At 40.7% G+C, this 15,858-nt stretch overlaps 1 protein-coding gene across 2 annotated transcripts in view; it reads right to left on the minus strand.

Moving 5' to 3' along the window:
• The window catches only part of GLCE (glucuronic acid epimerase), a 113,470-nt gene extending 99,806 nt beyond the window's left edge, over positions 1 to 13,664 (minus strand). Inside the window, exon 1 of one of the 2 annotated variants that reach the window (XM_042941562.1) lies at positions 13,493 to 13,664. The gene's annotated coding sequence lies outside the window, so the exon portion shown is untranslated. Of the gene's footprint in view, positions 1 to 12,445; positions 12,545 to 13,492 lie in introns of those variants that run through there. The other variant, XM_042941563.1, reaches the window with a different exon arrangement.
• Between the last annotated feature and the right edge of the window lie 2,194 nt (positions 13,665 to 15,858).

The following is a 15,858-nucleotide window of genomic DNA, read 5'->3' on the forward strand; positions in this document are numbered from 1 at the left end:
AACATACTACCCTCATAATTTTGAGAGTAATGGATAAACATTTTAAATAGGACATAGGGGAAGGCAGCATCTTGAGGGACACACTAAGAATGAATTGCAGTTTAATTTTAACATCAGCCCATTGATCAATCACAAATCCACCTACCTATGCAAGTATTCAGACTACATTTCTCTAACTTGTCTATAAAGATATCATAAAAGGCTGTCAAATGCTATCTGTATAACCTTGGGGGTCCCTTACCTCATTTGTAAAACAGTACTAGATGAGGCAATCTATGTAAAGCATTTAACCCAGTGCCCAGCACAAAATTAAAAATCCAATAAATGTGGCTATAATTCTAGACGTACAATGGCAGAGTATCTCCTGAGGTACCTACCAGTTTACTTACCCCTATAAGAAAAGAAGTGAGACCAGTGTGGCATGCCTTGTTCTCTGGGAACCCACGCTGGCTCCTAGTGATCAGCGTCTTCTTTTCAAAGTACCAACAACACGTGTGTTCAAAAATCTGAGAATTTGGGGGCACCTGGGTGGTGTCGGTTGACACCACCGAAGTCGGTTGACTTCGGCTCAGGTCATGATCAGGTTTGTGAGTTCGAGCCCTGCAACAGCTTGCTGCCATCAGCACAGAACCCACTTCAAATCCTCTGTCCCCCTCTCTCTCTGCTCCTCCCCAGCTTGCACTCTCTTTCTCAAAAATAAACATACATTAAGAAGAAAATTTTTTTTAATCTGAGAATTTGTTTAGGAATAATGCCTAACTCATCAGTTTATTATTATCTGCATCCTTTACTTGTTTTCCAACATTGTATATACTTCAGCTAAAACACTCTTATATATAGTAGATCGTTAAAAGAAATTTTGTTGAATTTTCTTTTTAAAAATCAGGATGCATTTCTTACTTTTGATAACCATGGTTATATCCAGATGTCAATTAGGGTAAGCTGAGTAAAAGGTGTATGGGAATTCTCTGTACTATCTTTGCAATTCTCCTAGGAATACATAACTACTTCAAAATTAAACCTATTTTAAAAATTAAGATGATCTTTTCTGACCTCTGATAAACTCCTTCTTTAAATTCCTCAAATATTATCAACCACTATCAGGTGCAAACTCTTGAGCAGCCTTTACAACTTCATAATTAATCTGGAATGGAAGATATGAATTCCAACAAATAGGAATTCTCATAATACTCCTACTTACCCTGGGCCACACAGAGTTAGTATTCAGTTAGTATTCATAGCCATCCCCAAATTTTATTTTTGGAAACAAGAGCCTTAAAAGAAATCTATCCTAAAAGCAAACATTTTTATGCCTAAAGCATTAAAGCTCTGTACAATCCAATTAAAACCTCTGATTCTTATTGCTCGAATCGCATATTTAGCAGTAACATTCAAGTCAAGCTCAAGATCTTTGATGTATGAGACCAATTACCACCATATAGTAGCATTAGCATGAAAACTTTTTAAAAACTATACTTTAAAAATATATTTATATCATGGATTTATATCATGGTTTCTAAATTAGGTAAATAAGAGTTTAGGAAAATGACAAATTTTATTTGTAATTATTCAAGCTCAAGCTTCCAATGTTAAGCAACAAAGTCATGAAAATTCTGCTAAAACTTTAACTCTCAAGCAAAAAAATCCTAACACCAAAAAAAAAAAAAAGAAATAAATAAATAAAGTATCTTTCCCCTAAATACCTCCAAATAGGTTTTGTACTTTAGAGTTTCTTTCAGGTATCAACTAATTTTCAAAAACTTGGCTTTCCTTTTTGGAACAGTGCTACAGAATTGGTACCATAAACAGAAGTGCTATTGTCAAAGAATCGATCCAATAATAAAAAGAGCTAAGGCCACTTGTCTTATAGAAAATTACTGCCAAATGCTGCCAGACCCTGCTTTTCTTCCTTCTGGGCTAGTGGCCAGATACTAATCATTTTTAGACCCTTTCTAATTTTTAGTACACAATTTAGTACACAATCCCACATCTGAACTAGACAGTATTTTAATGAATGTTCTCCATAATTTGTCTAATGTTCCAGCATACAAATACACACACACACAATCCACCATACATCTGGAAGTATATACAAGAAAGTGATTAACAATGGTTGCCTCTCAGGCAACTGTTTGGGTCTTTGAATTTTGTATGCTTTTGTAAAAACTATTCAAAAATTAATTTGTCTATTAATTCCAGTTAAAATATTTTGCCTTACAAAATAATGCATGAGGCTTTCTCTTGAAGATATTTTTAGGGGCGCCTGGGTGGCTCAGTCAGTTAAGCATCCCAACTTCGGCTCAGGTCATGATCTCGCGGCTCGTGAGTTTGAGCCCCGCGGCGGGCTCTGTGCTGACAGCTCAGAGCCTGGAGCCCGTTTCAAATTCTGTGTCTCCCTCTCTCTCTGACCCTCCCCCGTTCATGCTCTGTCTCTCTCTGTCTCAAAAATAAATAAACATTAAAAAAAATTTTTTTAAGATATTTTTAAAATATTTTAATATGTAATTGTGTTAAAAACAACTTACAATGTTCAATGTTCAACTTCAATTATAATAAAAAAATACAAATTAAAGTAAGATCATTTCTGTTTACCAAATTAGAAAAGCTGAATACTAGCATACAAATTGTCATAACCTTTCTAGAAAACAATATGACAGTATCTAATTTTTTTGTCTTATCTTTGACTAAAAATTTTTATTCCTATCCTAAGAAAATAAGTATGGAGAACAATTATGCAAAGATTTTCTTCAATGTTAGCAGCAGAGGAAAAATTTTTCAATAATTAGGAATGGTTAAATCACTACACATTCATTCAATAGAACATTGCGCTATTAAAATTTAGGTTTTGAAATAATTTTACCAAATAGGAAATTCTTCATGATATAATGCTTGGTGGGGAATAAACAGCACACTATGAATAAATAATCATCGGAAGAGGAAAAAGAATGTATAACATAACGTTAGTAATGCTTATATTTGGGCTGAGCTTACATTTTTGTCTTTTGTATTTCTCCAAGTTTTTAAAATGAGTACCTAGAACTTATAAAATCGGGAGGAAAATATAATATTAACCTACAAAACATAAACACATACCTTTATTCTTAAATTTATAATATTGCAAAACTAATGTAATATTTATTTTTGTTTTTTTAAGTTTATTTATTTATTTTGAGAGAGAGGGGTAGGGAAAGAGGCAGAGAGAGAGAGAGGAGAGAGAATCCCAAGCAGGCAACATGTTGTCAGCGCAAGCCCAATGTGGGGCTCAATGTCACGAATTGTGAAACCATGACCTGAGCTGAAATCAAGAGTCAAATGCTTAACCGACCCAGCCACCCAGGAATCCCAAACTGATATAGTATTTAAGCAGTTGAAATTAAAAAAAAAAAAAAAAAAAAAAAGGAGTTGAAACAAATTAAGTCAAAACCTTCTAATTAATAGCATTTAGGGAAACCAATAAAGAGTAACTCAAATTACTGTGTATCTTAAGATCATTCCCACCATACAATAAGCATTACCATTCAATACAATAAGCACTAGCAGCTAGCTCATTTTTAAATCAATACAATTAAAAAATAAAAGAAGGGGCGCCTGGCTCAGTCGGTTAAGCGTCCGACTTCAGCTCAGGTCATGATCTCACAGTCTGAGTTCCAGCCCTGTGTCAGGCTCTGTGCTGACAGCTCAGAGCCTGGAGCCTGTTTCAAATTCTGTGTCTCCCTCTCTCTGCCCCTCCCCTGCTCATGCTCTGTCTCTGTCTCAAAAATAAATAAAAACATTAAAAAAATTTTTTTAAATAATAATAAAAGAAAAATAAAAGAAAACATCAGACTATAATATGGTACACAATATGGACAAAAATTAAATCCCATCAAACAGGATTAATTATGTAATTATGAGTTAAATTATAATGATAGTTATTAGGATAAAGAATATCCCTGAAAGAAAGAACTCTTTAAACAAACATATAACATCTAAACTAATATATATTACCAGGGGCACCTGGGTGGCTCAGTCGGTTGAGCGTCCGGCTTCGGCTCAGGTGGTGATCTCATGGTGTGTGAGTTCGAGCCCCGCATCGGGCTCTGTGCTGCAGCTTGGGGCCTGGAGCCTGTTTCGAATTCTGTGTCTCCCTCTCTCTCTGCTCCTCCCCTGCTCATACTCTGTCTCTCTCTCAAAAATAAATAAAGATTTAAAAATTTTTAAAAATAAAAAATAAAAAAATAGACTAATAAATATAACCAAACTTTTCCTTTAAATAAGCAGAGTCTGCTAGGGGGAAAAGTAGTTATTGATGAACAAATGATCATTTCTCAGACATTAATCTGTATAGTTGCAAACGTAGATGGAGTATATCCCTCAAGATTATATCCACCACTACTGACCACTTAACTCACAAGTTCACTATTACTCTTAGCACTCTTCATTGGGTTACCACTGCCTTAAGCCCAAATTCCTTACATTGGTTGTAAGACTCATGGGATGGTCCTTGCTTTCACTCCCCACTCCTTCCTTCTCACCTTCTTTCTACATCTTAACCCAGCAGTTTGCAAGCAAGTGTGATCCTTGAACCAGCAACATTTCCATCACCTGTAAGCATGTTAGAAGATTCATATGCACCAGGAGATTCATATGCACATTAGAGCTTGAAAACCACTGCTGCAGCCTTCCTGAATGACCCGCAGATCCTCAAATCCGCCCTGCTCGCTCGCTCTCTGCTCTCTCTCTGCAAATGCAGTTCCCTACCTAGAGTGTTCTTTCACCCCATTCCCTATGAGGTATCCTATCCACCTTGTTTCCTATTAGTCTTTCAAGTCAGCTTAGAAATCACTTCAAAAGAAAACTGTAAACTTTTCCAGAATTAGAAAAACATTCCTCCAGATCTCTTCTATTATTGTAGGAGCTCTTATTTGCACTATTCACCAACTAAAGCCACTTCTAGAATTATTTAAGGCCATCAAAGAAACCCTTTGCTTGACATACCCCAAAACATAACTAACACATGACAAAAATAAAAAACAGACTCAAAGCTTTTTTACCCATGTTATGAACGCATTAGCAAAGTTGATTTCAAAGCATATAGAATATTAAAGAAATATACAGAAGAAGCAAATGTCAGAAAAAATGACTTATTGTTGAAAAATTATAGAAAAATAGCCAACCAGTTCTGAAATTCACATCTTGAAATTAATTAATTTGAATGGTCTCTTTCCTGCACATATTTCTTCTCCCATTTTCTGGAGGAGGAAGAGCAAGTAATAAGGAATATGGCTTAGAAAAAAAAAAAAGGCAAACCCAGATGAAAGAGAAATGTGTAAAGCCTGGATAAAGCTATGTTTTATGTCAGATATAAGAAACAAGTGTGGACCAGAAACAGTTCTCCAATATTTTTAATAAGTTCGAGATAATCTCACAGTACATGATTAGTTAATAATTTATCTTCAATCATTTAATGATCATCTAACATGTGCTAAAAACCATGTGGGATTAAGAATTATGTGTATGTCTCTCTATATATGGAGATAAGTAACTCCTAGTTATTTAGCCAAAAACTTAACCATTATGTCCACCAAAAGACAGGTACAAAGTTGTTCACAGCAGCTTTGTTCCTAAGAGCTAAAAACTGGAAATGGCCCAAATGTATCAAAATAACAGAAAAAAATATATGTACTCAAACAACAGAATACTACACTGTAATGAAAAAGAATGAGCTACTGTTAAAAAAAAAAAAAGCATGGATGAATCTCACACAATGTTGAGCAAAGGAAACCAGGTTGATTCAATTTGCATGAAGTTCAGGAATAAACAAAACTAATCTATTATGAGAGAAGCCTGAATAATGGTTACTGTTGGGAAATACGGACTAGGAGAGAACATGAGGAAGGTTTCTAAGGTCCTAGAAGTGTTCTATATCCTGATCTGGCTGGTGACTACATGTTTACACATGTAGAAGTTCATTAAGCTATTTAGAATTTCTGTACTGTATATGATTTTCTTGAAGTCCCATACATTTTTTTTAGAAAATGGAAGAGAAAAATACCCCTTCCTCTATGCCAGCCAGGAAAGAGGAACAAAGGAAGGAGAAGTTAAATCAAATAATTTTCAAATTCCTGCTTTAAAGTTCAATTATCTTATTTATTGAATAAAAATCTGAGCACCTACTTAGTAACAGGTACTGTTCTGGGTGCTAGGGAGATAGCACTGAATAAAATGAGTAAAACTCCCTGCCCTCATGGATCTTATAGTATACTAGGGGTAGGAAGACAATAAAAATATAGAGTATGCTGGATAACAGAAAGAAGAAAACAAAGAAACAAAGCAGGGAAGAGAAATAGGAAGAGAGTGTAGAAAGGATGCTGTGATTTTTTTTTTAATTTTTTTTTTTTAACATTTATTTATTTTTGAGACAGAGAGAGACACAGCATGAACGGGGGAGGGTCAGAGAGAGAGGGAGACACAGAATCTGAAACGGGCTCCAGGCTCTGAGCAGTCAGCACAGAGCCCGATGCGAGGCTCGAACTCACATACCGCGAGATCGTGACCTGAGCCGAAGTTGGACGCTTAACCAACTGAGCCACCCAGGCGCCCCTTGGATGCTGTGATTTTAAACAAGGTGGCCAATAAAGACCTCACAGAAGGGGTGATATTTTAACTAAGACTTGAAGGAAGGGAAAGAGACACGGATTGTGGAAGAACATGTTTCAGGCCTCCTGAAACAGAGAGAAGTCCACCATGACTGCAGGGAAGTAAGCAAAGGTAAGATTAGAAAACAAAACAAAGCAAAACAATGAGAGTTTAATGAAGAGTTTGACTCCACCTCCTCATTTAAAGATTAATTTAGGGGCACCTGGGTGGCTCAGTCAGTTAAGAGTCTGACTTTGGCCCAGGTCATGATCCCACACTTCATGGGTTTGAGCCCCATGTCGGGCCCTGTGCTGACAGCACGAAGCCTGGAGCCTGCTTCGGATTCTGTGTCTCCCCGTCTCTCGGCCCCTCCCCTGCTTGCGCTCTGTCTCTCGGTCTCCCCAAAATAAGCAAATATTAAAAAAAATGATAATAATAAAAACAGGGAGTTTGTTTAAAAAAATAAAGATTAACTAAAATCGGGGCACCTGGCTGGCTCAGTGGGTAGAACATGCGACTCTTGATTTCAGCTCAGGTCATGATCTCACAGTTTGTTAAGAGCTCGGAGTCAGGCTCTGCTCTGACAACGCAGGGCCTGCCTGGATTCTCTCTCCCTCACTCTCTGCCCCTCTCCCACACACAGGCACTCTCTCTCTCAAAATAAATAAACACTAAATAAATAAATATTTCTAAAAGATTAACTTAAGTCAAATCTTTTTCACACAGAAATTTCTGTAACTACTAGCCCAATCCACCCTGATATCTTCTGAGCTCCTACAGCTGTATCGCTCATGACATCTTTACATACTACCTTGCAATCAAATACATACTGTCTCCCACTCCCAAATAAACCAAGCCCCTTAGGGCAGTGACTAGATTTTTTGCTTTTTTTCTATCTCTACAGTTGCCCTGTGGATGGCACTTAAATGGTTACTGGTAAGGCTGACACCAATAACAACTCCATCAGGCATAAAGTTAGTAAACTGAGGATAGATTTTCAAAAAGAAAAAAGAGGAAGGACAGAAGCAAAGACTAGGGAACTACGTGAGTAAAGGTACCAAGGCGTCTCCACGCGTCATGATCCAAAGTCCGGATTTTCTCTGAGCCGTGTCCTTAAGACTCTGAGATCCTCGACATCACTTTTTCTAAAAACCACTCCAGGCTTTTATTCTTGGGGGGAGGAGGGAAGAGGCACCTGGTATTCCTTTCAAGTAATGGTTTTTTTAACACCTATGTGTACAACTAGCTTAACAAAGAAAATCTTAACCAATTAGCTGCACGATCTTGAGCAAGTCATTCAACTACTCTTGCCTGTGTCAATTCCCTCATATGCTACACGAAGGGTTGGATTAAATGATCCCTTAAGTCCAAACAATCTCAAAGTCTCTACTTTAGCTTTTGTGAAAAAACTGAATGAATAAACATTACAACCTACTTCTTCAATTTATAAAATGAATAAAATATCTATGAATAATTTTAATACACTAAATAAGCAGTCACATTTCAAAAAGCAGTATAGGATTTGGAAAAGCATAGAACTTGGAGTACAACGGACCTGCATCTAGTTATAGCATGCTGTTTAGTAGATAATGACCCTGAGCAAGCATTAAATCTTCAGCGAATAAACAGACAATATAAAGACACACACGCATTGACAACAATCATGTCCCATACAGAAAGCAGCCAGGTAGGTAAAAAATACCTACCACATCACTGATACCAAGATCTGAAATACCCAAACTAGTTTATAACTTTCTTACCAATTTTAGTTATAGGGATTAGTGGTTGCCTCAAAATCTGCAAGTTTAACAGAGTAACCCTTAACTCCTATAGTGCTGGGAATCTCACTTCTTAAATATGAGGATAAGAACTACAGATCTAATATCAGTTTGTGGTCATAGGGTAAGAGAATAAGATAATTTAAAAAGCTCCAAATTTTAGAAAAATAGGACAAGACTTAGATTTGGGCTTAACTCGGACATTATGAAAATGGTCAATCTTGGCACAGATAGTTCAAACCTGTAATGAGAGCCAACTGTGTAAAATAAGCAATAGAGGTTCAAAAAGTAGTAAGACAAATATAAACTTGGCTTCGAGTCCGGGAGGACCCAGCAACAGACATAAATAATTACAGCATACCAGTGAACATAAGAGAATGAATGAACAAGACACAGAGAGTGCATAACTCAGTGAGGTAAGAAAGAGGGACAACCAGAGGACACAGAAGACTTAAAAAGCAGATAGTGCTTAAGTTGTACCTTGAAAAAGCAGCAGACTTTGTCAGCAAGACGGGAGAAAGAAAGGCATTCTAAACAGTGGGGAGAATATATGAGAGGGCTCTGAGTCAGGAAACAGTATGACTCTTTCAGTGAACTGACTGGATTAGTACAGTTGGAGCTTCAGATTTTCGGCGGGGGAAATGCAGGAAATGAGCCAGATGGTGAAGGGCCTAGTAATGATAAAGAGTTAGAACTAAATGTGTATTGTAGGTAAAGGAGAGTATGGATTTTTAAGAAAGAAGCATTGAACAGATTTGCATTTTAGAAGTCACCTTGGCAGGAGCGTAAAGAATGGATTAAAGGGGTCAACCACTAGAGACATCATTCTACACCCTAAGTTAAATAAGTACATTACCTTATCACACAGATACTCTATTATAGAACCAGAAATCAGAAATGAAAATAATAATGCTTTAACAGATAAATCTAAAGTATTAAAAAAAAAAATCATGTACCTTCATGAATGTATATTCTGAAATTAAATATGTCCTATATATCTTAAAAAGAAAGAAGTTTCTATGGGGCGCCTGGGTGGCGCAGTCGGTTAAGCATCCGACTTCAGCCAGGTCACGATCTCGCGGTCCGTGAGTTCGAGCCCCGCGTCAGGCTCTGGGCTGATGGCTCGGAGCCTGGAGCCTGTTTCCGATTCTGTGTCTCCCTCTCTCTCTGCCCCTCCCCCGTTCATGCTCTGTCTCTCTCTGTCCCAAAAATAAATAAAAAACGTTGAAAAAAAAAAAAAATTAAAAAAAAAAAAAAGAAAGAAGTTTCTAAAATTAGGTATCATATATAAAAATACATGGATCTAGATGTATCCTGAGAACCAGCTACTCTTTAAGGCACCCATTCCTTTTTGTACACGGAATACTGCTGACGGGCAACATCAAAACTAATGCAAAAGAATCATTAGAATTGGAGTTTGCACTGATTATTGACAGGGACTTCTCTGTAATTTTATATATATGGAAACTAAGGCCCTAAGAGACTTAAGAAATTACCCAAGGCCATATGGTTAATAGCACGGTGAAGATTGGAATTCATATCTTACGATTTCCTTTCTAAAAATTGCTTTAGTGTATCACATTTATCATTCCAGAATCTTGAACGATAACCCATTATAGTAATAATGAAATATAAATAGTAATAAATTATAGTAATAATGAACCATAAAACTATTTTTGTTTCATATGCCTCAGAAGAGAAACAAATCTTTTAGATGTGTCCATAGGTTGGACAAAAGAAATCTCTTCCTGAAGTCTGTGCCACAATAAGAACACCTCCATCCACAGAAACACAAAGTATTCTCGTCTAAGGAGTTTATAAAAACTTCCCTTCTCAAACTTGGAAATAGTTAAATTTTAAAATAGAAAGGCCTTAATTTGTTTTATTTTAAGTGTATTTATTTGAGAGAGAAAGAGAGAGGCAGGAAGGAGCAAAGCGAGGGAGGGAGAGAGAATCCCAAGCAGGCTTGGAGCTGTCAGCACAGAGCCCGATGTGGGGCTGGAACTCACGAACCATGAGATATGACCAGAGCTGAGATTCAGAGTTGGCTGTTTAACTGACTGGCGCCCCTAATTTATTTTTATATAATTAAACATCTAACATCTTTAACGTGTGTTAACGTTTTATTTGGAGCTCAGTACTCTTCTTATTCTGTTGTGCTCCCCATCCCCTATAATTTTAGATCCTTGAAATAGATTTTTTCCTTCACTAGTACACACAATGGGAGTGGCAACACTGACAAAATGCCTTATAAATACTGTACCTTTCACAAATTTGCATAGTGACCAAAAGATTTTAATTTTTAGACTTCTTTAGTTTCCACTTGTTATGTCCACTCATTGAAACAGATTCAAATAATACAAAAGTATAAAATTAACAGCTCTCTTCCAGGACTCTGCAATGCTCTCTTATTAAAGAATGCCCCAAAGGGGCACCTGGGTGGCTCAGTAGGTTAAAGGTCTTGACTAAAGGTCTTGACTCTTGATTTTGGCTAAGGTCATGATCTCACAGTTCATGAGTTCGGGCCCTACAACGGGCTCTGTGCAGTCAGCACATACTGGGATTCTCTCTCTCTCTCTCTCAAAAATAAATAAATAAACATTTAAAAAAAGAATCCGTCCCCCAATACTTTGAAGTTTGATATGTATCCTTACAGACTTGTTTATGCTTATATAACAAAAGGTACTAATCCTCAGAGTCAATATATATTTAACACCCAAACTCTACTGATCATTATTCCATCTTTAATAATTCAGAAGATAGATCATTACCTTACTTGGTTCCTGGTTATGACAACAGACATCAATCATATTACTCAGGGCTTACTTTAAAAAGTGAGCTGAACCCTAATGTCTCTTCATTATCAGCATCTTAATTATTTTATGTATTCATTTTATTTGCTGTCTTTCTCTAGCTCAACGTAGGTTATATGTGAGCTGGAAATCACTGTACCTCCAATGTTGTGACACCTAGCGGATAACCAAAGATTTTGCTGACTGACTAGTATGTTTACTTAGAAATCATGAAAGCTGCTTTTTTTTTCAAAGTTACTGAAATTTGCTTAATTCATCATTTGTCTTTCAAAAATAATGAGGGGGAAAAAATGGTCTGCTTAGGGTTTTTTAGCTATAGTTCCACCCAAATATCTGCTCAATTGATCAGTTTCGATAGCCATAAAAGTCAATCAGGCATTTTGGTTTGAATTATAACTAAAGCAAAAAACAAAACAAAACTCTTACACTCTTCAAAGAGTTAAATATTTGCTACGTAGGAGTCCCTCCTTTTTAAAAAATGATTGCAAAACTCAAGGATTAAGTACACTGTCCCTAATCTTTCTGGTTTAAGATCAAAAAGAAATGTCAATCTAAAAAAACTGACACTAAGAAAAAGGCTAAGGCAGGCAAAATTCTTTGCTTTGGCAAAGTCAAATTTGTCTGTTTACCCAAAATTACAAAATTACTGTGAATATGGACTCCACTGCCTGCCACATCGGGCTTCATTTACAGGCCTCTGTGATAAAGTAGCTATCTAACCTGAAGAAATGTCAAGCAAATGCAGACTTTCCAAGCTATCCATTTTTTTAAAAAACCACATGCACATACATACAGGCCATTTTATCTGAATTTCACCTAAGACTGGGCTAGTTACCAAGCACTCTCCATTAGAGTCAAGACTAACTCAAGCTTCACAATCAAACTGTTAAAGCAGGATTCTCTAAAAGAGCTGTTAGCTTACAGGTCTCAAGTGACGCAGAGCTCTAGCTCTGGGACCTCAAATTCAATGCATTACTTGGAGACCAAACTTAAAAGCTATCCCTCTCCACGAACGTTTTTCAAAGGACAGAGAGAAGCCGGAACACACTTCCCAGCACTACTTGATTCTGCCCAGCACTCAGGCAAGACTTCAGGACAGATCTAATATTGCAGGATCAGCAAAGCAGACTATCTAGGAAAGTGAAGCCAAAACCACACAGCCTTCTGTATCTTCAGCGTCTGGCACGCTCCACCTGAGGACACTCGCCTCCTAAAGAACCTAGAGTCTATACCCACCTAAGGCGCTGCCACTCTCACGCTCCCGGAGCAGCAAGACCGAGCACGCCCCCACAGGGATCCCGGGGCAGAGAAAAGCAAACTGCAGAACAAACCCACGATTTCTCCAACTAAGAAACGACACGCATCAATCTTCCCACTGGGCGCTGAGTAAATCTCATCTAGGAAAGAGACCTGGTCCAGGATGCTGGCCAGCCACAGACTGTCTAGCGGGGCTGGCTCGGGACGCCACTAGAGCCCCCGAGCCCACCCAAGCGCCTGCTGAGCCGCGCCCTCCATCCGAGATCACCCGGAGACCCGATAACTCGCCCGGTCGCCCCCGAAAAGACTGAAGACCATGCCAAGTTACCGCCCCCCTCTGGGCAAAACAGAAACCCCAGAAAAGACGCCGGGCTCCGCCGAACACCCTTCCGCCCCCAGCAGCCCACCAAGGCTGCCCGACCCCTGCAGGACGCAGATACATCGCCCTCTCGCCGGGAGACCCGGATAAACAGAACCCCCTCCCCGGAACCCTAATACGCTGCTTCTCCACCCAGGGATGCGAAACAGTCCCGCTCAAAGGACCCCCGAAGACCCCAATGATCTGCCCCTTCAGAGACCTAGGACCTGCTAAACTGAATCCTCTGCCCCCAAAGAGCCTGAGACCGCGGTAAGAGGACTCCCCCCCCCCCCTCCATGTTCCGGAACCCCGCTACACCACCTCGAGGAACCCCCAGGACCCTGATAAATCTCCCTGGACCCTGAGGCGGGACCCTGTGCGCCGCCACCCACCCCCACCCCAAAGTGGAAAGAGCCCCAAGATCCCCAATAAACCGCCTCGCCCCAGGAGCCCCGGCAGCCGCCACACCGCCCTGGGGCGCCCGCACCCGGGTCCCACCCCGCCGCCTCCTGCCCCCCGCGCTCCCGAGCTCCACCAAGCCTCGCGCCCACCAGGCAGCGCCGTGCAGCCCGCGGAGCCGCCCCCGTCTGGAGCCAGCCCGCTCCGGCTGCTCAGAGTCCCCGCTCCCCGACCGCTCCGCAGCCGAGACGCGCTCCGGGCTTCCTTACCTGGGAGCGCCGGAGGGCGAGCGGACCGAGAAGCCCGGAGGAAGAGAAGGCGGCGGCAGGGAAGGGGCGGCCCAGGCCTGCGGCTGCCGCAGCTCTAACCTCTCCGCGAGGAAGCGCTTGTGTGAGGAGAGCCCTCCCGCTTCGCGCGCAGCCGGGAGACCAAGCCACAGCCGTGCCCGCCGCTCTTCCCGCGAGATCCCAGCCACGGCCAGGGGCGGCCGCGGCGGCTCGAGTGACAGCCCGGAGAGCCTGTCGGCGGCGGCGTAGCAGGCGGGACTCGGAGCCCGTGGCGACCAATTGTAAAATAGAAAAGGTGATTCGTCCCGCCCACCGCTTCTCCCCTCCCCCGCCCCTCGCAATTAACTAGGGGCAAAAGTAACAGTGACCTCAAATAGTCACAGGCGGTGGCAGATCGCCGGAGGGCACTTTGGATGGCGAAGCTGGGCCTGTGTCTGGTCCTGCTCAGCCTCCGTAGACGCCCCTGGTTTGGGGAAGAAGCAGGTCTGCACACCCGTGTAGGCTTAGAAGCCGTTACCCTTGGTTACAGCGCGGCCCCAAGTGCGCAGAAGGTTCGCACCTTCCTGGTTGAAGGCGCACCCTCCTGGGGTTACCCGGGTGTAATCCCCCTTCCCCCCATCTCGCCTCTCTTCCCTCTCAACCTCAAACAGGGCGCCATTGTTGAGATGCCCGTGTTTTCTAAACCCCAAGTTGGGACATCTGGTCTGACAAAGGACTCTTCTGATTCGATCATTTATTTCTACTTTGAGCCTTCTAGAAGAGTAAAAAGTGTATCTCACTCGAGTCCCAGTATAACAAAATCCAAAATTACATGAAAAGTTGTATCACTGTAGACCCCAGTGTCTGTACAGACAGGGCACTGAATAAATGAAACGAATGAATGGAGAATGTGATATTTGAATATTTGAAGTCTGGCCCAATCCCAGAAAATTCAAGCTATCTTAGCCTTTACAATGACAGCCAATCTCTTCACCCTTAAGTCCGGCCAACCACTCCATTATTATGCGTGTCCTGTAGCCTTCATTCATCTTCTTGCCCTCCTTCCCTTACCCACAGCAAGAAGTGCCCTTTCTCCTCATCAAGGTTAACCCCTGCACCTGTGCACTGGATCTCAGCCATTCCCAGATTTTGTTGAATCATCTAACCTTTCGTTCCCCATTATTAATTTTCCCCTCTAATCCAGCTCTTTTCTCCTACAAACACACTCGGTATCCTCCAACATTTGAACAGAACAAAACCACCCTACCTCCTCCACCCTCTGAAGGTACTCTATCTCTTCTAAGAATCACATTTCTTGAGAGACATTAAAGTATGTTTGCTGTCTCCACTTTCTCATCTCTTATTTTTCCCACTACAATGTTGTTTTCACACCACACCATCTGCTGTTCTCTCAATAGTCACAAAAGACCTCTTTCCTAATGGGCAAATGTTCTATTTGGGGCACCTTTCTCAATGGCCTCTTTGAAGCTTTTGACAATGGTGGCCATCTCCTCCTTTGGTGCCTAACTACATTCTTCTGATTCCCTAGTTACTCCTCTGACTTTTTTTTTTTTTTCCTTTGGGGGTGAGGGGCGGGTCCCCCCTCTTGGTCTGAAAAATGTCTATGTATTGGTGTTTCCTTGTCCATATCCTGTCCATAATAAGAAAAAAATGGCCATTCATAGTTGTACACTTTGAATGCCAGTAAGTGGCTCAAATAAAAGCAGTTAGAAAAGGCCAGTGGGAAAAGACATGACTACGTGACTATGAGGCTGGGTCTTAAAACAGTAGCTTGGCCGGGCACCTGGCTGGCTCAGTTGGTGGACCATCCAGCTCAGGTCATGATCTCACAGTTCCTGAGATCGAACCCCGCCTCTGGCTCTGAGATGACAGTGCAGAGCCTACTTGAGATTCTCTCTTTCCCTCTCTCTCTCTTCCCCTCCCCCCATCTCAAAATAAATAAACATTACCAAAAAAAAAAAAAAAAAGAAAGAAAGAAAGAAAGAAAAGAAAAAGGCCTTCTAAACCAGGCCAAGCTGATTTAACTTGATTTTGTATTAAATGGGGAGCCAGAACCAATCGTAAAATTTGTGGGGTCCACAAAAAGTCTACATTTAGAGGCCCACATATTAAATGAATCAATACGTAAAAGTTATAAAACAAACTAACAAACTGTGAAGTTAAAAAATATATATACATATGTCTGGGCACCTGGGTGGCTCAGTTGGTTGAGCATCCGACTTTGGCTGAGGTCATGATCTCGCAGTTGAAGAGTTTGAGCCCCGCTGTTGGGTTCTGTGCTGACAGCTCAGAGCCTGGAGCCTGCTTCCGATTCTGTGTCTCCCTCTCTCTCTCTCTGCCTCTCCCCC

This window comes from Panthera leo, chromosome B3, assembly GCF_018350215.1.
Source record: "Panthera leo isolate Ple1 chromosome B3, P.leo_Ple1_pat1.1, whole genome shotgun sequence".
Lineage (NCBI taxonomy): Eukaryota > Metazoa > Chordata > Mammalia > Carnivora > Felidae > Panthera > Panthera leo.